This window comes from Dromiciops gliroides, chromosome X (genome assembly GCF_019393635.1).
Source record: "Dromiciops gliroides isolate mDroGli1 chromosome X, mDroGli1.pri, whole genome shotgun sequence".
In the NCBI taxonomy this organism is placed as follows: domain Eukaryota; kingdom Metazoa; phylum Chordata; class Mammalia; order Microbiotheria; family Microbiotheriidae; genus Dromiciops; species Dromiciops gliroides.
The window spans coordinates 8,363,972-8,386,897 of record NC_057867.1 but is presented as its reverse complement, the minus strand read 5'-3'; positions in this window follow the sequence as shown (position 1 = coordinate 8,386,897).

The window sequence follows — 22,926 nt, the reverse complement described above, 5'->3', positions numbered from 1 at the left end:
GCTAAGAAGTGTCTGAGACCACATGGCATTGTGCTAAATGCCAGTGTTACAAAGAAAGACAAATGCAGTCACTGCTCTTCCGGGGTAATAGTCTCATGGGGGAGACAATGTACAAACAACTACATGGAAACAAGATAATAGACTAAACTGGAGATCATCTCCAGGAAGGTGCTAACTTTAAGGGGACCTGGAAAAAGGTTTTTGAAGAAGGTGGAAGAAAACCAGGGAAGCCAGGAAGCAGAGATGAGGAGGGAGAACATTCATGGCATGGGGGACAGTCAGTAGAAAATGCCCAGAAGTGGGTGATAGAATGGGGCTGAGGAAGGGACAATATGCTAGGCAAAGGCAGGCAGGGATGGAATAAAGAATGCATGGGGGGGGGGGGCAGCTAGGTGGTGCAGTGGATAAAGCACCAGCCTTGGATTCAGGAGGACCTGAGTTCAAATCCAGCCTCAGACACTTACTAGCTGTGTGACCCTGGGCAAGTCACTTAACCCTCATTGCCCTACCAAAAAAGGGGGGGGGCAGCTAGGTGGCGCAGTGGATAGAGCACTGGCCCTGGAGTCAGGAGGGCCTGAGTTCAAATTCAGCCTCAGACACTTAACACTTGCTAGCTGTGTGACCCTGGGCAAGTCACTTAACCCTCATTGCCCTGAAAAAAAAGAATGCATGGGGACAAGTTTGCCTTGGCAAAGAGGAGCTCCACCTCTTGGTAAGAGACACAAGTGGAAGAGATGGTGGGGAAGACATCTGAGGGATGTGAGATAAGAAGGGGAGCAAAAAAGGAAGTCTCAATGAATGGTCTCAGTTTTTTCTGTGAAGTATGAGACAAGATCATCAGTGGGGAAATGGGGGAAGGTATGCCCTAGGAGGCTTGAGGAGGGATGAAAGCATTGGGACTAGCCAATGTGATGAGAACGAATTACTCTTCTTAGGGAGATGTAAAAAAATTGTGCCTTACTGCAGGGAGGCCCCAGTTAAGATTATGTAACATAAGTTTGTAGTGGGTCCACTCACCACAGTGCTGCTATTTTCTCCACCTCTGTTAAGCAGCACACAACTAGGAGTCAAGGTGGGAATAATCCAAGGCTGGGGTTCAGCATGGCATGATGGTCAAAAGGCCAAGAGGCCAAGGGATTCAACAGTAGAGGACAGTGTGAAGTTGGTGTCAAGATGGAAAAGGGAGGAGAATATAACCAGTGCAGAGGGGATGGCCCGGAAAAGAACGGAGGGGTGGAAGAAGAGTGGAGGTCAAAGAACAGGGTCGGGGTCACAAGACTCAAGGAAAGATGACAGAAGTTTGTGATCAGATAAAGGAATTTCAGCATTTGTGAACATGCAAGGGGACCACTATGACCATCTCTGTGTATCATTGAGGTGGAGTGTAAGAGAAGATCATATGGAAATGAGTAAGTTGAACTACAAAGTGGAACATCAATATGTGTGTAGACACCTCCTAATATAAGGGCAAGAGCTGAGGAGAAGAGAATGACTGTGAGGCAGGCATTGAACTCCATGAAGAAGGAAAGAAATGGGTCCCAAGTAATTTTCTAATGTGTTATTCCACATATGTGGAGTTATTCACCTTAGCCATTTCAAAGTCAACAGAGTTAATTGGAGCCCACCATCCATCCATCCATCCATCCATCCATACCCAACAATCCTCCAAACTTTCCTACTTCTGTTGACCCCGCCATTGTCCCTCCTGTTATCTCAGTTGACAATCTGGAAGTCATCCTCAATCTTTCCCTCCCCTGTCCCCTCCTCATCCCATCCAATCAGCTGGCAAGCCTTCCCTCGATAAGATCTCTCACATCCATCCCTTCCTCACTACTCACAGAAACAATGGGCTAGATTCAACCTCCTTGCCCTCACCTCACCTCCTCTCCAATCCAGCTACCTTTCCAGATGTATTACTCCCACTTCCTGGTATTCCTAGATCAATCACAACAGAATCTTTCTGTTCCCTATTCTCAAGACTCCATCTCTCACCTCTATGCCTTTCTCCACACCTGGAATGCTTCTGAGAATCTTGACCTTACTTCAAGCACTGACTTAAGAGCCACCTCCTCCAGGAAACCTTTCCCCTAGTTCTGAGTGCTCATTTCAAATTATTTCAAATTATCTGATATTTACTCAGCTTTCTACATGCTGGAACCTTCCAAGAAAAAATAAGATTCTTAAGGTCAGGAACTGGTTTCTGAGTTTTGAGATAAACACAGACAAAGACACACACACACACTATAGACACACATGGAGTACTTTATACATAGTAGATGTTTAATAAATGTTCACTGAGGGTCAGTTAGGTGGCACAGTGGATAAAGCACCAGCCCTGGATTCAGGAGGACCTGAATTCACATCTGGCCTCAGACGCTTGACACTTGCTAGCTGTGTGACCTTGGGCAAGTCACTTAACCCTCATTGCCCAGTGGAAAAGAAAAGAAAAAAAGGTCACTGAATTCACTTCCAAGTCTGGTTGTAAAACTTGGGATTTGAAGGCATTGTTCACTTCCCTAACCTGCAATTTTCTAGCTGTGTGACTTTGGGCAAGTCATTTCATCCCTTTAAGGCCTCAGTTTCCCCAGCTCTAAAATGTGGGATTTAAAAGAGCTGGCCTCTAAGTTACTTTCCAACTGTAGATTTTTGCCTTGGTTTCCCTGTATGTAAAATGACTAGGTGTACCTAGTTGGTCTCTAAGGACCCTTTTAGCCCTAAATCCTATGAAATCATAATTTGGTAAACTGAGTCCTACTGTGTCTTAGGAAAAGATGCTACATAGGTAAATTATTTTTGTAAAGCAGAGACTTCTTTTGTAATTACCCTCTCATACCTATCAGAAATTGAATATAATACTAACAAAGGAGATTTCCAAAAGAGTCACTCCTTTTGCCTGTTCTGCATGTTTATTCCAGATGTCATGTTCTTTGGGGGGGTGGGGCGGGGCAATGAGGGTTAAGTGACTTGCCCAGGGTCACACAGCTAATAAGTATCAAGTGTCTGAGGTCAAATTTGAACTCAAGTCCTCCTGAATCCAGGGCTGGTACTTTACCTACTGCACCACCTAGCTGCCCTAGGAATACTTCCTGCAACTTTTAATTTTTATAAAAAAAAAAACCAGTGAATCCATATCCCCTGTGGCTTCTTTAGCTACCTTGCCAAGCCTCATGGGTAATGTGAGAAAGGTGGCCAAAATCATACTAAAAATGTCACTTGCATTTGGATGGAATTGTGAGGATAAGGTAGGGCAAATTTTTCAAAAGCATCATTTGGGAGCTCTAGAATGATTTTCTAGCTCTGAAGAAAGGGCAGAAGTATGGTACTGTGGAAAGAGGCCTGGACTTGGAGTCAGAAAACCCAGATGCAAATCCAACCCCTGATGCTTACTGCCCATGTGACTTTAAAAGAGTTATTTTTGCTTCTCAGGCTACACTTTCTTCATCTGTAAAATGAAAGGAGTTAGACTAGACGATTTCTGTGGTGGCTTCCAACTCCTATGATCTATTTTATAAATTTGAATTTCCTTCTAACAGATTTTGTGCAACCCCACTTCACCCTGCCCCTGCCCCAAACTCATTAAGCACCATTGCCCCCTAGCGGTCCAAAATAATTTAAGGTCTTCAAGCCAGTCTCACTCTGTGACCCCTTGGACCATAGCATATCAATACTGTCCATGGGGTTTTCTTGCCAAAAATGCTGGAATGGTTTGCCATTTCCTTCTCACAACAATCCTAGCTATCAGCTAATGACTTGGCACTAGGAAAAGATTAGTTCATTAAATATGTACTGTTATTCCCAGCTAGAAAGACTCCTGGGAAAGGCACATGAGGACTGAGAGGAGCAAACAACAAGGTTCCTGATCGGGTCAGGCTTGGCTTACCCCCCGCCCAATCATATTCCAACATCTCCCCACTACGTTTACACATGCGAAGAAGGAAGGCATGAGGATTATGGGCTCATTTTAGATGACCAGCTTGGGTTATGAAAAATTCCCAGTGTGGTTTCTGGAATTCCTGATGTATAAATTCTTTTTTTTAAGTGAGGCAATTGGGGTTAAGTGACTTGCCCAGGGTCACACAGCTAGTAAGTGTTAAGTGTCTGAGGCCGGATTTGAACTCAGGTACTCCTGACTCCAGGGCTGGAGCTCTATCCACTGCGCCATCTAGCTGCCCCGTGATGTATAAATTCTTGATGCCCTGAATGGGGCCACTGTAATTATCTCTCTTTTTTCATGCCTGTCCACCAGACAGCTCAGAGGTATACTGTCTGCTTTAAAGTTGATTACAGATTTACCCAAGGCAGAAAGTTTCTCTAGAATCTAAGATTTTAGGCATGAATTGATTTAACCCTCTTATTTAAGGCTATCCTCTATTTCTTTTTTTCTTTATTGGCCGGGTAATGAGAGTTAAGTGACTTGCCCAGGGTCACACACAGCTAGTAAGTGTCAAGTGTCTGAGGTAGGATTTGAACTCAGGTCCTCCTGAATCCAGGGCTGGTGCTTTATCCACTGCACCCCCCCCCCAACCATCCTCTACTTCTATTCTTTATAAATGACCCAGAAATTTGAAATAAGTAAAATTTTAATGTGTGTATATATGTATATGTATATGTATGTATACACACATATAGGTGTATATACACACACATGCACATATATAGACAATGTATAGTATACATTGTCTAATTGTTCTGTTTGTTTCTTAGGTTGAAATAGCTTGTTTAGAGATTTTACTTGAAAGGAGTCCTTTGTTGTCACTGATATTTCTGTTAAATAACAATATATTAACATTCCTTAAGGCAGTTAGAGTAAAGAGGGCTGGACTTGAAATCAGGAAGACATGGGTTCAAATCTTGCCTGTAATTGGGCCTCTGGGCCTCATTTTCCTCATCTGTAAGATGGAGATTATAATAATACTTAAAATGTATACCTCCCAGTGTAATTGTGAGACTTAAAATGAAACAATGTTTCAAATAGTACTTCAAAGCACCATAGAAATATCAGCTATTTATTAACCTAAGTTCAGATATCACCTTTGCAACTTTTGATCTGCACGACTTTGGATAATTCACTGAATCTCTGTGGGCCTCAGTTTCTTCATCTATTAAAATAAGGAGACTGAGCACAGTGGATAAAGCACTGGCCCTGGATTCAGGAGGACCTGCATTCAAATACAGCCTCAGACACTTTCATCATCATCATCATCATCATCATCATCATCATCATCATCATCATTATTATTATTATTATTATTTAATGCCCCACAAAAATAATAATAATAACAATAATGAGACTGAACTAGAGTCTGATCTTCTGCTTATTGCCTAATACCTAATATAATAATATAATAATAATGCCTAATAGCGTCATAAGCAGAGACTGGCCAGCTACCAGAACATGTGTGGAGCCCTGGAGAACTTGCTTCTGGAAATATGTGATGATGTATAATGGAAGAGCCCTGCTCTCCACTCCAGAGCATGTTCAGCTGTGGCTCTGCCAGCCACATGGTAAAGAAACTGCCCTTTAATTGGCTAGTGAGATTGACCAAAAGATTCCCTGAGGGGCAACTCTGCCATTTTTCCTTCCCAGGAAGGAAAGGTGTCCAGGGAGGAGGCTGAACTTTGTAGGCCTCAGGTTGGAGAAGAGGCATCAGGCCCTCTCGCACCCTGTGCCAGCAGCATGGCCCTATTGTCTGTTGCTACTAAGCTAGCACCACCGATGGCTCACTTGGCCCAATAGTGGCCATAAGAAATGAGCCTGTGGGGGCAGCTAGGTGGCACAGTGGATAGAGCACCGGCCCTGGAGTCCAGAGGACCTGAGTTCAAATCCAGCCTCAGACACTTAAAACTTACTAGCTGTGTGACCTTAGGCAAGTCACTTAACCCCAGTTGCCTCACTAAAAAAAAAGAAAGAAAGAAAGAAATGAGCCTGTGGCTCTGCTGTTGCTTCTATCCCTGTTGTGCCCGTTCTTTCCTGGTATCGGTGAAGGAGTACTGGGGATGGAATGGACTAGATTGCAGCCTTGTGAGCTTTGGGAGGCTGGGAGAGCCAGGACAGGGGATGGGTCCCTGGGTCATGGAGTAGCGAGGTGACCAAACCAGTCATCCAGTGGGCATGCATCTGCTGAACACAGCACTTGATTCCAGGTCTTCTTGACTAGGAGGCCAGTCCTTTCTCTGGGATCTCTGTTCCCCATCACATACAGGATCACAGAAGCGACCTTAGAGAATATCTAGTCTAGTGGTTCTTTTTTTTTTTTTTTTTTTTTTGCAGGGCAATGAGGGTTAAGTGACTTGCCCAGGGTCACACAGCTAGTAAGTGTCAAGTGTCTGAGGCCACATTTGAACTCAGGTCCTCCTGAATCCAGGGCTGGTGCTTTATCCACTGCACCACCTAGCTGCCCCCTAATCTAGTGGTTCTTAAAGTCTAGTCTGGGAACCTTCAAGAGTACCCAAGCCGGGGCAGCTAGGTGGCGTAGTGGATAGAGCACCGGCCCTGGAGTCAGGAGTACCTGAGTTCAAATCCAGCCTCAGACACTTAACACTTATTAGCTGTGTGACACTGGGCAAGTCACTTAACCCCAATTGCCTCACTAAAAAAAACAAACAAACAAAAAAGAGTACCCAAGCCCCCTTCAGGGAATCTGTGAAGTCAAAACTCTTCTCATAATAGTACTAAGACATTATTTGCCTCTTCCACTCACATTGTCTCTTGAGTGTACGTACAGTGGAGTTTTCCGGAGGCAACATGACCCATGAATTCAAGATTTAACTGCAAATGTGAAGACCATGTTAGTATCTCACCTGCGGCTCACAGACAGACAAATCTACAGAGATGGCTAGACTCACTGCTTTGCTTGTATCGGTCTGGTAGCAGCACCAACTAATCCTCAAAGATCTTCTTTGATGTGAATGCTTGTCAACAAACACAAGTGTTGCTGAAATATTCAAAGGGCTGAATAACTTCTTTGAACCTCATGGTTCATTCTGAAACAAAAATAGTAGTGGGTAAAACTGCTGGTGCTTTAGTTCAAATCAAGGGCATGGTGCCAAACTGTTCTAGGAGATACTATATTCCTTACTGCCATGCCCTCACAGTTTTTTTAAAAAATGCCAGTTTTACCTACAAATGTCCTTGATGAAGCAATAAAACTTTTTTAATATTATGCCCATTGGGGGCAGCTAGGTGGCACAGTGGATAGAGCACCGGCCCTGGAATCAGGAGTACCTGAGTTCAAATCCGGCCTCAGACACTTAACACTTACTAGCTGTGTGACCTTGGACAAGTCACTTAACCCCAATTGCCTCACTAAAAAAAAAAAAAAATTTATGCCCATTGAATGGACATCTTTTTCATATTCCGTGTGACGAAATGGGAAGTATGATAGAGCCAATCTGCTACATGCCCAATACAACAGTTGTCCTGAAGACTCCAGGCAGAACATTATTCTCTATGGTGGTGCCCCATGCTGGGAACACTCTCCCTCCTCATCTCTGCCTATTAACAACCCTGGCTTCTTTTCAGTCCCAGTTTAATCTCATCTCCTACAGGAAGCCTTCCCCAACCCCCCTTCATGCCAGTTCTTTCCCTTTGTGAATTATTTCCTATTTATCCTCAGTATAGCTTGTTTTGTATAAATGGATTTGAATGTTGTCTCCCCCATTAGATTGTTTTTTGTTTTTTGTTTTTTTTCGGTAAGGCAATTGGGGTTAAGTGACTTGCCCAGGGTCACACAGCTAGTAAGTGTTAAGTGTCTGAGGTCGGATTTGAACTCAGGTACTCCTGACTCCAGGGCCGGTGCTTTATCCACTGCGCCACCTAGCTGCCCCTCCCCCATTAGATTGTGAGTTCCTCGAAGGCAAAGATCGCCTTTTGGCCTTTCTTTGTAGTGCCAGCACTTAAACCAGAGTTGGGCACCTAGTAGGTGCTTAATAAATGCTCATTGACTGATTGAAAAGAGGCTTTTGTGCGATAACTTGAGTTGAAAGCTGAGCTAGCCACTTTTTTTTCATGGAACACCATTTTTCCTTGAAAGAATGACTGAGAGACAAACAATGGCTCTCCTGATTCAGGTATCTGATAGACATTTTCTTGAAAATGAGCACAATTAACCTGTCATTTCATAGAAAACAACCACAGGATTTGTTACCAATGACAGAATTCTAACTTTGTTTTTTGGAGGGGAAATGAGGGTTAAGTGACTTGCCCAGGGTCACACAGGTAGTAAGTATCTGAGATCAGATTTGAACTAAGGTCCTTCTGAATCCAGGGCCAGTGCTTTATCCATTGTGCCACCTAGCTGCCCCCAGAATTCTAATTTTCAAGTGAAAATTCAGGTTTTAGAAAACTTGTATCCTCTGCCATGAGATTGACTGGTCCTTAAGCAAGTCACTTAATTTATGTTTGTCTCAGTTTCCTCAACCATAAAATGGGGATATTATTAGCATCTACTTTTCAGGGTCGTTGTGAGGATCAAATGACAGAATATTTGTAAAGCACTTAACATAGTGCCTGGCACATAGTAGGTGCTATAGAAATGCTAATTTTCTGCCCCTTCAAAAATTACAAAAGTATCCTCTCAGAATCTAGGCAGCTAGGGGGTGCCCTATATAAGTACTGAACTTGGAGTCAGGAAGACCTAAGGTCAAATCCTGCCTCAGACACTTACTGGCTATGTGACCCTGGGCAAGTCACTTAACCTCTAAACAGAGTTTTTTTAATGCTATAATATGTATTTAAATAATACTTTTGAGGGATCGGGGCAATGAGAGTTAAGTGACTTGCCTAGGTCACACAACTAGTAAGTGTCAAGTGTCTGAGGCCGCATTTGAACTCAGGTCCTCCTGAATCCAGAGCCAGTGCTTTATCCACTTCACTACCTAGCTGCCTCTTTAAGTAACACTTTAAAATTTTTCTGATGAGATTGTTGGTGATATTAATGAGTGTGATATTGTATAATGAGATGGTCAACATTTGAAAGATTTATGTAGCCCAGAGAACCAATTTTTTTTTCAAATGACCCATGCATGATGTTCCAAAATTGCACATAGGTAAAAGGTCCATTCATATTGCAAGATATACAAATGGATTTTAATGTAACAGAATCATTGTTGTTCAATCACATCCAAATCATCAGGACCCTATTTGGGGTTGTCTTGGTAAAGATATTGGAGTGGTTTGCCATTTCCTTCTCCAGATCATTTTACAAATGAGAAAACTGAAGCAAACTGGATTAAGTGACTTGCCCAGAGTCACACAGCTAGTAAGTGTCTGAGGCCAGATTTGAATTCAGGTCTTCCTGACTCTATGCACTCTATCCATGGTGCCACCTAGCTGCCCAAGGCCAAGTAGAAGATTCTAATAAATCAAAATAATTAAAAATGCTTTCACCGCTGTTTCTTTCTGAGAAAAGACCTACATTCGTATGTTGAATTAGTAACACATTCTTAGGCAGAGCATTCAGTTTGTGATTTTTATTAAATGCAGCATCTTTTGGCTTACTTGACTTAAGTCTTCACTCTGAGATTCCTGCTTTCTAGTACCAGTCTTTAAGTTTTCCAGAGCTCTTATGGTGTGTTTGATTAATTTTTTAAGCTTTCTGAATACAATGCAGTTGAAAGTAATGAAAAATTTTCAAGAATGTCAATCATTGTAGAAAGTTCTTACAAGAAATTAATGTTAGCTAATCTCTTCATAAAAACAGAATAAGGAGAATGAGCTACATGCATGATATGTGCACCATATATCAGTAGCAGTTCACCAACTACATGCTGTGTATCTCCATCCCAGTAACTGACCAATTTTAATTACTTCAATTTTAGGTTCTTTACCTAGATTCTAGCTGTCTGATTTTAATTAAATTGGTGACAAAAGAATACATTTTATGCAGTAATATTTTTAAATGATTAATTTGTTTTATTTAAGATATTGAATCAAGTGGTAATTGCAATTGATTTAAGTGGTACCAAATGAGTATTTTAGGAAAATGTTCTAACAATTTTACAGCTACTAGTGACTTTCTTCCCAGCATTGTCAGGACACCATAGCACCATCAGGACAAAATGCAATTAAATTCATTTTCAAATATTCATTATTAGTGCTGGCCCTGGAGTCAGGAGGACCTGAGTTCAAATTTGACCTCAGATGCTTGACACTTACTAACTGTGTGACCCTGGGCCAGTCACTTAACCCTCATTGCCTCACCAAAAAAAATTATTATTAAAGCCATAATCATTTCAAGTAGAAAATGATGTATTGAAAATACACTCTGATGTAGCTGACACCAATTCTGAAGCAACAGATAGCTTTACTGGTGCAGGAGCTGAATGCACTATGAATTGGATGTGTTTAACAACCAACTCACAAAAATTCCTAATAATTTAACAATTGACTCCAAGAGCTGGTCCAAGTTGGCTCTGCTCTGCTTCCTGCTAGACGCGTCTCGACTGTGCCTCAAACTCTCTTCAAGTCTTAAACCGTCTTTATAAGCTTTGCTTTATTAAGGCCTCCACAGACATGGCCAAGCTTTTCCTAGCCATTGTGGAATTCCAATTCAATCAAAGATTTTCTTCATACATACCTTTGCTTTCATAGCAATTCTCTAGAAGAAACTGGCCATTTTCTTTTTAAAATTCAGTCATCTTGGGCCCCAGACAAATTCTATAAGAATGGAATTTTCCCATGCAAATATTATGCTTGTTTGGCATGTCTACTACTTACTCATCATCATGCTAAAATGTATTTTTATTAATCTAATTATTTTCTCACTTACTAGCTATTTGGTAAACTGAGTCCCACTTTACATCTACCAGACAAACTGCTACTTAATTTGGAATAAGGGTATGGGTGATCTCTAACAGCTATTTTGCCTCTTTGGCCCTCAGTTTCCTCACCTGTAACATGAATGGGTTGGTCTACCTGACCCCTAATCCTCCTCTTGCTCTACACCTATGAGCTACTTTACAAAACTGGATTTCCTATTTGTAGATTTTCTTATAATGTTCTTTTAAGTAAAAGGCTTCTGGGGCAGCTAGATGGCGCAGTGGATAGAGCACCGGCCCTGGAGTCAGGAGGACCTGAGTTCAAATTCGGACTCAGACACTTAACGCTTACTAGCTGTGTGACCCTAGGCAAGTCACTTAACCCCAATTGCCTCACTAAAAAAAAAAAAAAAAAGCTTCCCATCATCTTGGTTAATTTGCCACAACAAATCCAATGATATTTTATTATAGTTTAATATTTTGTTGATTTTATTTTCATACAAACATCAATCCCTTGCCTTCATATTCTGGTCTATTTTCAATTAAATATTATATATGTGGCCACATACCACATATAGGTATTATTCAGATTATAGCAGATACAGACATATGAAAAACATGTCTAAGTTAACCATATGTCTTAAAAGGGCTCTTTATTCCCTTCAGTCACTCATCTTGGGGTCATCTTGGCAGAACTGGAAAATTCTTAGGAATATTTTCTCTCCAGAGGGTGAAATTATGAACAAAAATTCCCCTTGTTGACCAAGTGAAGGGCCTTTTTCATGTATCCTACTCTAAAGATGTGCTCATGGACAATATAGAAATGTCAGTTTCCTTGAATGGACATTTGTCCAATGTCCTGGGGCTCCAGGGTTATTGGGAATTGGCATGCCTGTCTGCTGTGGCAGGCCAATTATCTAAGAAGCAGATTTTCAGAAAGCCCTAAGGTAGTTAGGATTCTTACTTGTAAAAAGAAAAATCACTCCCCGATACAGTGCCCTTCATCCACACCCCACTTCTCACTGGTCAAATGAATAGCTTTCAAGAGCTCTGAGACATGCAATCAGAAACAGTTTCTGCACAGTCTCAATTTCCTCATCATCAAAATGAGAATAATAGTATTTCCCCCCATCTAACTTAAAGGATTGTTGTGAGGAAAGGGCTTTGTAAACCTTAAGTTCTAATATCTATGTGTTATTATTCTGGTTTTGGTTTTGGTTTTGTCCTTTTTTTTGCATAGGACAATGACGGTTAAGTGACTTGCCCAGGGTCACACAGCTAGTAAGTGTCAAGTGTCTGAGGCTGGATTTGAACTCAGGTCCTCCTGAATCCAGAGCCGGTGCTTTATCCACTGCGCCACCTGGCTGCCCCCAATGTGTTATTATTCTTAACAGAGAGGGTGAGTTCAGATAATTGGGGCCTTGGAAACCAGGAAAAGGAATTTGAGTTTCCTATGGTAGGAAGTTATAGTTTTTCCTTCGTTTTTTTCAAAGAGAACCAATGACATCACAGGGTGGTCTTGACACATGTGTGGATTGGATTAGAGTGAGGCAGAATCGCACAAAGTCATCAGCCTCGCTCTCTCTTTGGAGTCATCAAAGCCCAGTGGCAAGACAGAAGTTGTGATGACTGGTTATAGCCTGGGATGCAATAGACGACCTTGGCATCTTTGATGCCTCTCCAAGCTGTAAGAATTCCACAGGGCCTGCTCCAGCCACCTTCATGGCCATTGGAATAGGGGAAAGTCTTCACATGCTTGGGACAGACACCCCCCCCCCAACTCACCAACGGGTTTGAGGCCTGTCAGTTGCCCTCAACCCGGTTTAACTCATCTGCTCAGAGTGTAGCTTTCAAACACACTAAAGCTTCTTAGAGACACAGGTGAGAGCTGAATGATGGGTAGACACCAAAGGTAGATGGACAGCTCTGAAAAGGGGTTGGCAAGCCCTCACCTCGGAGGTACTAGTGCTCCCTAAATACCCCACACACCCCGATAGGAATTAGAGTACCACTGAAGACTTTTAAGTAACACAGTAGCTGTGTTTAAGAAAGATTAGTATAGGGGGCAGCTAGATGACACAGTGGATAAAGCACTGGCCCTGGATTCAGGAGGACCTGAGTTCAAATCTGACCTCAGACACTTGACACTTACTAGCTGTGCGACCCTGGGCAAGTCACTTAACCCTCATCGCCCACAAAAAAAAGAAAGAAAGAAAGATTAGGATAGCAGCGGTAGGCCTGATGGCCTGGAGGAGGCCACCGGTTCGAGGGAAGTCAACTAGAAGGTTATTACAGTAACCAAGGCATGATGCAGGGCCCAGACTTGATTGGTGGCAGTGGCAATAGAGAAGAAAACTTGGAAAGGAAAGGAAATTGAAGGAAAAATAGGAAGGATCTGGGAGGTTCATGTGACACAATGGAATCAGAGGGCCTGTTTGAACACTCCTGATGCTTACCATCTTAGCCCTAGCTTCCTCCTCTAAAGTGAGGGCGTTGGACTACATAGACCCGGCCATGAGCCTGCAGTCCTAGTGGCCCAGTGGCCATGGAAGAATGTGGCAAAGTTGGGGTGCCTGGGAAAATGGGAAGTTGGAAGGGGAAGCTAATTTGGAGGAAAAGATAAGGTCAGTTATCAGATACTCATAAGAGCATCAATTGCAAACTAAAAGGAACTGTAGAGGCTGTCCAGCCCCAACCTCTCATTTTACATGAGGGTAAACTGGGGCCAAAGGTAGTCAAGTGACTTTGGCAAGGTCACCCAGACAGTAAGTAGCAGAGGAGGGATTTGAACTCAACTTGTTGGGCTCCAAAGCCAGGATGCCTTCTGCAGTATTATATAGTGGATAGTGTGCTGGTCTTGGAGGCAGGAAGATCTGGGTTCCACTTCTGCCCCTGATGCTCATTTCCTTCTTTGACCAAGGGAAAGTCAGTTCACTTCTCTGGGCTTGTTGTGAGGCTCACTCCACACACATTTATTAAGCACAGTGCCAGTTATGGGGAGACGGAGATAAAAACAAAACAGCCTCTGCTCCCAGCTTACATCATATCAGGGGAAAACATCTGTATAAATCAGCATATACAATATACGTTAGAGGTTCAAAAAGTAGGAAGAGGGGAGTTGGGAGGTCCAAGCTTCGAAAGGAATGTCAGGAAAGGCTTCATGTGGACCAAAGTTTTGAATAAAATGGGAATTCCAAGAGGAGGGGGAGTGCATTCCAGGCATGTGCAAGGCCAGTAGAAAGGTGTGGAGAGGGGAGATGGAGCTCCAAAGAACAGCAAGGCCAGTTTGGTTGGAAAATTTGATTTCTGTTTCAGGTGGTGTCATGACAACCTGGTGGAAAGCCTAGTAGATAATGAGAAGAAAGTTTAAGTATAAAGGGTTTTGTTGAAGTTAACACAGGAAACAAAATGAAAACTATAGAAAACTTATTTCCTAATGTCACATCAAATTGTTGATACCAAAATTCAGATAATTTCATTTTTCTTGGGGAAGGTCAAACTAACATTCCGTAAGGTTTAAGACATATATTCTAATCTAGTGCATTTAAGGCTTTATTGCATCCAGAATTATAACTTTGAATTTTTTCACCTGGGGCAAAAATAGGGGCCCAGGAGGGAGCCTGTGGCAGTGACAGCAGTAATTCAGAAAACAGTCCAAACACAAATATAGTCACTCCTGGAGAAAGGATAGGCTATACTCTTTTAGAGTTGGAGGGGAAGATGGGCAGCCTGGGGCCAGATGAGGGAGCAGGGTCACACTTTGATACCTCTGTCATTGAAACTTGCTGTAAAACATTTTTCCCATTTTACTGTTTTCCTTCTAATGTTGGCTATGTTAATTTTCCTTGCACAAAACCTTTTTAATTTCATGTAATCAAAATTATCCATTTTATTTTCCATGATCCTCTCTATCTCGTTGGGTCATAAACTCTTCCCTTATCCACAGATCTGACAGGTATATTTTCCCATGCTCTCCTAATTTACTGCTATCACTACCCTTTATATCTGAGTCATTTATCTGTTTTGACCTTATCTTGGTATATAGCGTACGATGTTGATCTGTGACTAGTTTCTGCCAAACGACTTTCCAGTTTTCCCAGCAGTTTCTGTCAAATGGTGAGTTTTTACCCCAAAAGATTTTATCATTGGGTTTATCAAACACTGGATTAGTACGATCATTTACTATAGTGTATTGCCTACCTAATCTTTTCCACTGATCTATCACTCTATTTCTTAGCCAGTATCAGACTGTTTTGATAATTACAGCTTTGTAATATAACTTTGAAATCTGGACCTGTTAGGCCAAATTCCTTAACATTTTTTCATTGATTCCCCTGATATTCTTAATCCTTTGTTCCCACAGATGACAGAAGACCTTGAGGCATGAGGAGCAGGGACAGAGGTCTCCAGACCGTTGTAGGTCTGATACTGATACTGATAACCCCATCCCCCAACACACGTAGATGGTGGCACCCTAAAACAAAGCCCCAACTGACATGCCCTAGTTATATTTCTAGTTGGAGCTGTGATTTTACTGGTGTGGGTGATAACCTGTCCATAGGATCTTCTCATCCTGGAAAATTCTTGTCCCCGTCCTATAAATATTTCCTAGAGGATCTGACCCATACTTTGTGAATGCCAGTGAAACACTGGGGTAATCCAGCTCTGTGCCCATAGAAATGGGAAAGGAAGCCTATGGGTTGGCAGTTGCTAATGTCCTCTTTAAACAATGTCCTTTTGAAGGAATCACTGTCTGTGATCCTAGTCATCCTTTTGGATATATTATATAGCCAGCAATATAAATTCATCTGCATTCCCCAGAGGGAAGAAAGCTCGTACTCCCACTTACTAATTGCTAAGAAGCCAACATACCTTTATGCACCTCATTGAAACCACAAACCAGACACTGTAAAAAGAATCATAGCCAGGGGGGCAGCTAGGTGTCACAGTGGATAAAGCACCAGCCCTGGATTCAGGAGGACCTGAGTTCAAATTTGACCTCAGACTCTTGATACTTACTAGCTGTGTAACCCTGGGCAAGTCACTTAACCCTCATTGCCCCACCAAAAAAAAGAATCATAGCCATCACAGTTTCAGGGACCCACAATGGCAGATCTGGGCACACCTCCACTAAGTCAGATCTCTGCCTACCTAAGACTTCTTAGCTAAGTCTTAAGAAATTGCTTGAGACATAAAGACATTCAATAATTTCCCCGTGTACACATATCCAATCAGAGGTACAATGCAAACCTAGATTTTATTTTACTCTAAGCCCAGCCCTCTACCAACTATACCATGCTACCTACCTCTATGGGAATAATGAAGTTGCTGATCATGATGATGGTGGTGGTGGTGGTGATATAATTTGTAGAGTGATTTAAGGTTGCAAACAAATAAACAAATATTATCTCATTTGATAGTTGTGATGCTGTTAGGACGGCACTGTTATCATCCCCAATTTGCAGAGGAGAAAATTGAGGCTGAGCAAGGTTAAGGCACGTATTTGAGGTGAGATTTGAACTCAGTTATTCCTGACTCTAAGGCCAGCATTCAACCACTACATTACCTAGGTAGGGTAGGTATTCTCATTCCCATCTATATTCATCTACAGATGAAGAAGCATGGCATCAGGAAGCTCATTACTTGCCCAAGGTCACAGTTCATTAGTGGCAAAGCCAGGCCTAGTACCCAAGTCTTCTGATGGGCACAGTGCCCTTTCTGTGCACCACATAACCTCTTGAGTGTACCAGCTTGCATTCCTATCCTGAGATCCCAGTCTTTCTTGGTTTATATAACTATTCTTGACTTGTTCCTTTTTCAGAGTGAGCAGATCTACCTTGGATTGGCATCCATCACCCTACAATTTGGGGCATCTTTCCCGAAAGATAAGAGAAGCACAATATCATAGCATCTAGAATTGAAGGGGATCATTGTAATCATCTAGGCCCTAACTCCCTTAACTTACAAAAGAAGAAGAGAAATGACATGGCCAAGGTCTAACACACACTAGTATGAATCAGAACTGAGACTCAAACTCAGGCCCTTGGATTCTCTTGTAGCCTAAAGTGCTTTCTAATTCCCTCATCCTCTGTCCTCTAGAAATGGGAGTATAAAAGACTTGCCAGAATGATTGTACCAGCCCTGCTGGGGCATCTGTAAATAAGCTGTGTGTCTAATGCATTAGCCATAGTGATTCAGTCATTTGATCAAGTATTTTGTTAAGTGTCCACTGAGTATGCTAGGCTGCTGTGCATGCTAGGCTGCTGTGTGTGCTAGACAGTGGGCTCTAAAAGTAGAAGAATCCTGACTGTGTTTATTGATTGATTGAGGCATTTACATACTATCTGGGGAAACAGCCTCTATATTAATAAGAACCTATAGAAAAGATAGAAAATAAATACCAGATGATAATAGCTTGCCATAGGGAGCTTGGGACAAGGAGGCAGCCCTTGAACTGAGGCTTGAAGAAAACCAGGGAGGAGGGAGGGCATTGCCAATCAGAGGGTATAGAATGGCGGGTGTGAGTAACAGCAAGGGTGGTTATTACTGTGAATGCATCCAAGTAATTCCACCAAATTCCAAGGCGATCTGGAGGTTGAAATTATTAACCAAGAGACTCCTTGGAGCATTTGCCCAATAATTTGGAGGAATAGGCGTTTGTGTGAGTTTGCTTAAAGTTAGTGTTTTGCAAACCCGCAAGTGTAACCAAGTTGGAAGTCATCGATATAATTGTTGACGTGCTGCTGGGAAGTGGCTTCTTGGACAAGGTTGGGCCATATTTGGGGAACCAGAGGAAAATGAGTCCCCAGAAGTTTCTACCCCTACATTGGGTGGGAGTGTGTGTGATTTCAATACACGTGTGGCTGTCAGCCAATTGGAGCAGTCCAGAGATGGCTTGGCTTTCAAGGCATTGCTATTTTTTGACCAGAGAAAACCGTGAAATGAGATTGACCCTGAAGGACCATTGCAGATTCTTGCACAAGAACCTGGGAAACCCACACTTGCTTTGCTTATTACCCAGGCAACTTTTTCATTTGCTTTCCTTCCTTTGCCACTTCATCTTTGTGGCTTACACCCCAGAGCAGGGTTCCTAATGTGTGGTTTACTGGTCTACCTCCCCAGGGAGTCTATGAATCAGGATGGGAATGATAATAACAGCATTTACTACATTCCAGGCACTTTACAAATATTATCTCATTTGATCCTTACCCTGGAAGGTAGGTGGAGTGATTACCCCCATTTCATGGGCGAGGAAACTGAGACCCACAGATGTTAAGTGACTTGTTTAAGGTCACACAGCTAATAAATGTCAGAGGCCAGATTTGAACTCAAGTCTCCCTGTCTCTAAATCTGGCACTCTATCCCCTGTGCCACCCTAGCAAGGAAAAAATGATAGATGCATGTTCATGAACCTTGAGTTTACTCTGTAAGCTTCTGTTTTATTTTATGTATTTAAAAATAGTATTCTGAACAGAGGTCCACAGTCACCCCCAGGCTGTCAAAGGGGTTTATGGCAAAAAAGAAAAAGACAAATGGTGAGGGGGAAGCTAGGTGGCACAGTGGATGGAGCACCAGCCCTGGATTCAGGAGGACCTGAGTTCAAATCTGACCTCAGACACTTGACATTTACTAGCTGTGTGACCCTGGGCAAGTCACTTAACCCCAATTGCCTCACCAAAAACAAAAAAAAGAAGAAAGAAAAGACAAATGGTGAAGAATCGCCCTAGAATCATAGCCTGGGAATTGGAAAGGACATCTAGTCTCTTCCATAGCAAAATCATGACTCCCCCCTACACCCCTATCATTGCTTGAAAACCACCAGTGCTCAGGGAACTTACTGCATCTCAGGTTAGATGAGCTGAGTCTTGGACACCTCTACTTGTTAGGGCAATTGTCCTTGTGATGAGCTAAAATTGGCGGATTGTCCTGGCTTTCAGGCCTAAACAGAACAGGTCTAATATCCCTCTCCAATTAAAAATCTATCAAATATTTGAAGGCTATAGGCATGCCTCATTTTAGTGTGCTTTGCTTTATTGCATTTTTTTTAAGAAATTGAAGGATCTTTTTTTTTTACAAATTAGGGCAATCATGCTCAATCAGGGAAGTCTATCAGCGTCATTTTTTTCCAACAGCATGTGCTCACATCATGCCTCTGTGTCACATTTTGGTAATTCTCATAAGTTTTCAAACTTTTCCATTATTATCATATCTGTTATAGTGATCTGTGATCAGTGATCTTTCATATTACTATTGTAATCATTTGGGAATGCCACAAACCACATCCATATAAGATGGGGAACTTACTGGATAAATGTGTGTGTTCTGACTACTCTACCAACCTCTATCCCTGGTCTTTCCTTCTTCTCAGGCCTCCCTATTCCCTGAGATACAACAATATTGAAAGTAGGTCAATTAGTAATCCCAAAATGGGAGCTAGGTGAGGCAGAAGATAGAGTGCTAGACCTGGAGTCAGGAAAACTCACCTCCCTGTGTTCAAATCCAGCCTCATACTTACTAGCTGTATGACCCTGGACAAGTCACTTAACCCTGCTTGCCTCAGTTTTCTCATCTGTAAACTGAGTTGGAGAAAGAAATGGCAAACCACTCAGTATCTTTGCCAAGAAAACCCCAAAACAGGTCATGAAGAGTCAGGCGTGACTGAAAACTGATTGAGCAAAATAACCCCACAATGACCACTAAGTATTCAAATGAAAGGAAGAATTGATCCATGCTGCAAATTCATTGTTGTCTTATTTTAAGAAATTGTCACAGCCACCCCAACCTTGAATAACCAGAACCCTGATCAGTCAGTAGCCATCAATGTCAAGGAAAGACCCTCTACCAGCAAAAAGATAATGACTAGCTGGAGACTCAGATGATAGCATTTCAGCAATATTGTTAAGATATGTCCATTTTTAGACATAATTCTCACTTAAAAGACTACAGTCTAGTGTAAACATACATTTTATATGCACTGAGAAACCAAAAAATTCGTGTCATTTGCTGTAATGCAGTGGTCTGCAACGGAACCCGAGATATCTCCAAGGTATGCCTGTACTATCATTTCTCCCACCCCACCCCAGACTTCTCTTTTCCAAATTAATATTCCCAGTTCCTTCAACCAGTCTGTATGTGGAACAGTTCCTAGTCCCATCACTATCTCGGTTCCCTTCCTTTGGGAGAATTTCAACTTGTCCAAGTTCCAGACCTGGACACAGAACTTCAGATTGGGTACTCCAAGTAGAAGGGCCTTTACTCTTGCCATTGTACTTTTGGTCATAGATATTTGTGTTGATTGAGAGTTTCCTTTTGCATCCTAGCTGCAAAAGCTTTTGAATGTCAAGAGGTTGAAAGCATTTATTTTATCTTTTAAGATCTCTGTTCCTATTTTGCTCAAAAATGCTCTCCCAACATAGCAGGAATTGTGAGGAAATGTATCTTTTCTTCTTTGTGTTGCCCCCTTTTCATAGCGTTTGCTCTCTGAGCCCAAACAGAAGAATTCTTCTCCACAGGAAAGTCTTTTTTTTTTTCAGCTTATTGCCACCACCTACAACTTGAGAGAGGGGAAACCTTTCAGAAAGGCGATTTTTGGGGGGGGGGCTGGGTGAGGCAACTGGGGTTAAGTGACTTGCTCAGGGTCACACAGCTAGTAAGTGTTAAGTGTCTGAGGCTGGATTTGAACTCAGGTCCTCCTGAATCCAGGACCGGTGTTCTATCCACTGCGCCACCCAGCTGTCCCCCACAGGAAAGTCTTTCAAAGACCATCGATGCCCTGTGGCTTCTCTTCTCTAGGCTAACCATTCGCAGTCCCTTTGCCAGATCACCACTGGGCATGCATGACCTAGCGGCTCTTCACCAGCCTCACTATCCCTCTGTGTACTCTCTGGTTTATCATTCTCTAATTGTCTAATCATTCTCCACCCTCTTGGCAAGAATGCTTTTCTTGTCCTTAATCATATCAAGGAAGGGCTTATAGCCTTATTTGTTACATTTCCCACAATGCAACTTCCAAGTGTGTGTGTGTCTTGGGTGGGGAGGGGGGAGGGACCCTCTTCCTCTGATACAATTAACAGAGAGTCTGTGTTCTGCTTACTTGGATAGAGAATTTCATTCACTGTTCTGAAGGACTTTGGGTTGAATCACCATGAACAAAAACCTATCTTTATCTCAAAGTACTTCCTCTTATCCTGTGGAGGTGTTCGGTGTGTTTATGGGCCACGTGACAGGAATATGTATTATAGGAATTCATTCCTAATGAAATATGTTTTTGCCCTGACCCTGCCAAGGGAAAACTGGAACTTCCTAAAGAATAGCCTGTTGGTCACACGACTCAGAATTTGGCATTTATTATTATTTCGAGTTTGTATTCACGACATTTTTGGCCATTGTATGGAAAGTCATTGTATGGGCACAGTGGATAGAGTACCAGGCCTGGAATCAGGAAGACTCCTCTTCCTGAGTTCAAATCCTGCCTCAGACACTTACTAGCTGTCTGACCCTAGACAAGTCATTTCACCCTGTTTGCCTCCATTTCCTCATCTGTAAAACCAGCTGGAGAAGGAAATGGCAAACCATGCCAGTATCTTTGCCTAGAAAACCCCAAAGGGGGTCACAAAGAGTTGTGAAGTTGTGAAGACACAACTGAAACCACTGTACGACAACATAGAAAGTGAAGTGATGAATCCTTATTACCAAGGGAAACTCTGTGTGGTGAGAATCATTTTCTTTTGAGGAAAAATGAAGGCAGACTGGTCACGTGGGGAGAGTGAAAAATAACTTCTAGACAGCTCCGTGTTTCACTGGTATCCTCAAGATGCCCAGAGAAAGTGAGGAAGGCCCCCCCAATATATGAAGTGGTTAACTTAAGGGAGAAAATGGACAGAAATGGAGCAGAGTTGACAGGCATAGATAGTCTACCATCTGCCTCACTGTCGCATCATAGATCTATTGGCATATCTGAACATTACAGAAGAGGTTGCTAAAGGGTGAGACTTCACTCCAAATTGTCCGGCCTTAAATTTTTTCAGACTAAAGATGGACACCACCATCTTTTTTGGTAGGACATAAGAAAATCATAGCTATGTGAGCATAGACCTGTGAGGTCATCCAACCCAAACATTTCATTCTGTAGATAAAGAAACTGAGGGGCAGCTCGGTGGCTCAGTGGATAGAGCACCAACCCTGGATTCAGGAGGACCTGAGTTCAAATCCGGCCTCAGACACTTGACACTTACTAGCTGTGTGACCCTGGGCAAGTCACTTAACCCTCATTGCCCCACAAAAAGAGAGAGAGAGAGAGAAAGAAACTGAGGCATAGAGATATGGGATGACTTGGTGAAGGCCACATAGTAAGAGCCAGAGGGAAAATTTGAATCCAGGTTCTCTGATGCCAAAGCCAAGGCCCTTTTAACTATTCTCTCACTAGAAGGAGCAACAACCTTGTGAGATAAGTAGGGAAGTGTCATTATTCCCATTTTATGGATAAGGAAACTGAGGCACAGAGAAAGGTGACTAGGTAAGTAGAAGAAACAGAAATCAAACTTAGCTCTACTGCCTTTGCACCCAACAGCAACACTGATCCACCACCCTGGCTCCTAACCAGGGCCAGAATTTCCACTGGACCCCCAGGAAGCCGTGGGTCAAGTCACTATAAATAGCTGCCAGTGCTGCCGCCACACCCCCAACCATGAACCCCTGGGGTGGGAGCAGGCATTCTCTTCCTGCCCCCAAAAGGAGAGGGGGTCCCTCTGTGAGTTTTTACCATGCTGTGAAAAGTGATGAATGGGAGTTAGGAAAGTTTGGGTTCAAATCCCACCTCTGCCACTTACTATTTTAATACCTTGAGCCTTCCCTTCTCTTCCCTGGGCCTCTGTTCCCTCATCTTTATTTTATTTTATTTTTTGTAGGGTAATGAAGGTTAAGTGACTTGCCCACGGTCACACAGCTAGTAAGTATCAAGTGTCTGAAGCTGGATTTGAACTCAGGTCCTCCTAAATCCAGGGCAGGTGCTCTATCCACTGTGCCACCTAGCTGCCCCTCCCTCATTGATCCATCTTGTTAGCCTCTGCACTATTATTCCCCTTATAGCAAGCCCCAATTTCCTGTCGGAGTGAGACAAGCAAGAAGGAGGATTAGGGTTAGGGAGCAGTTCTGGCCAAACTCTGCTCT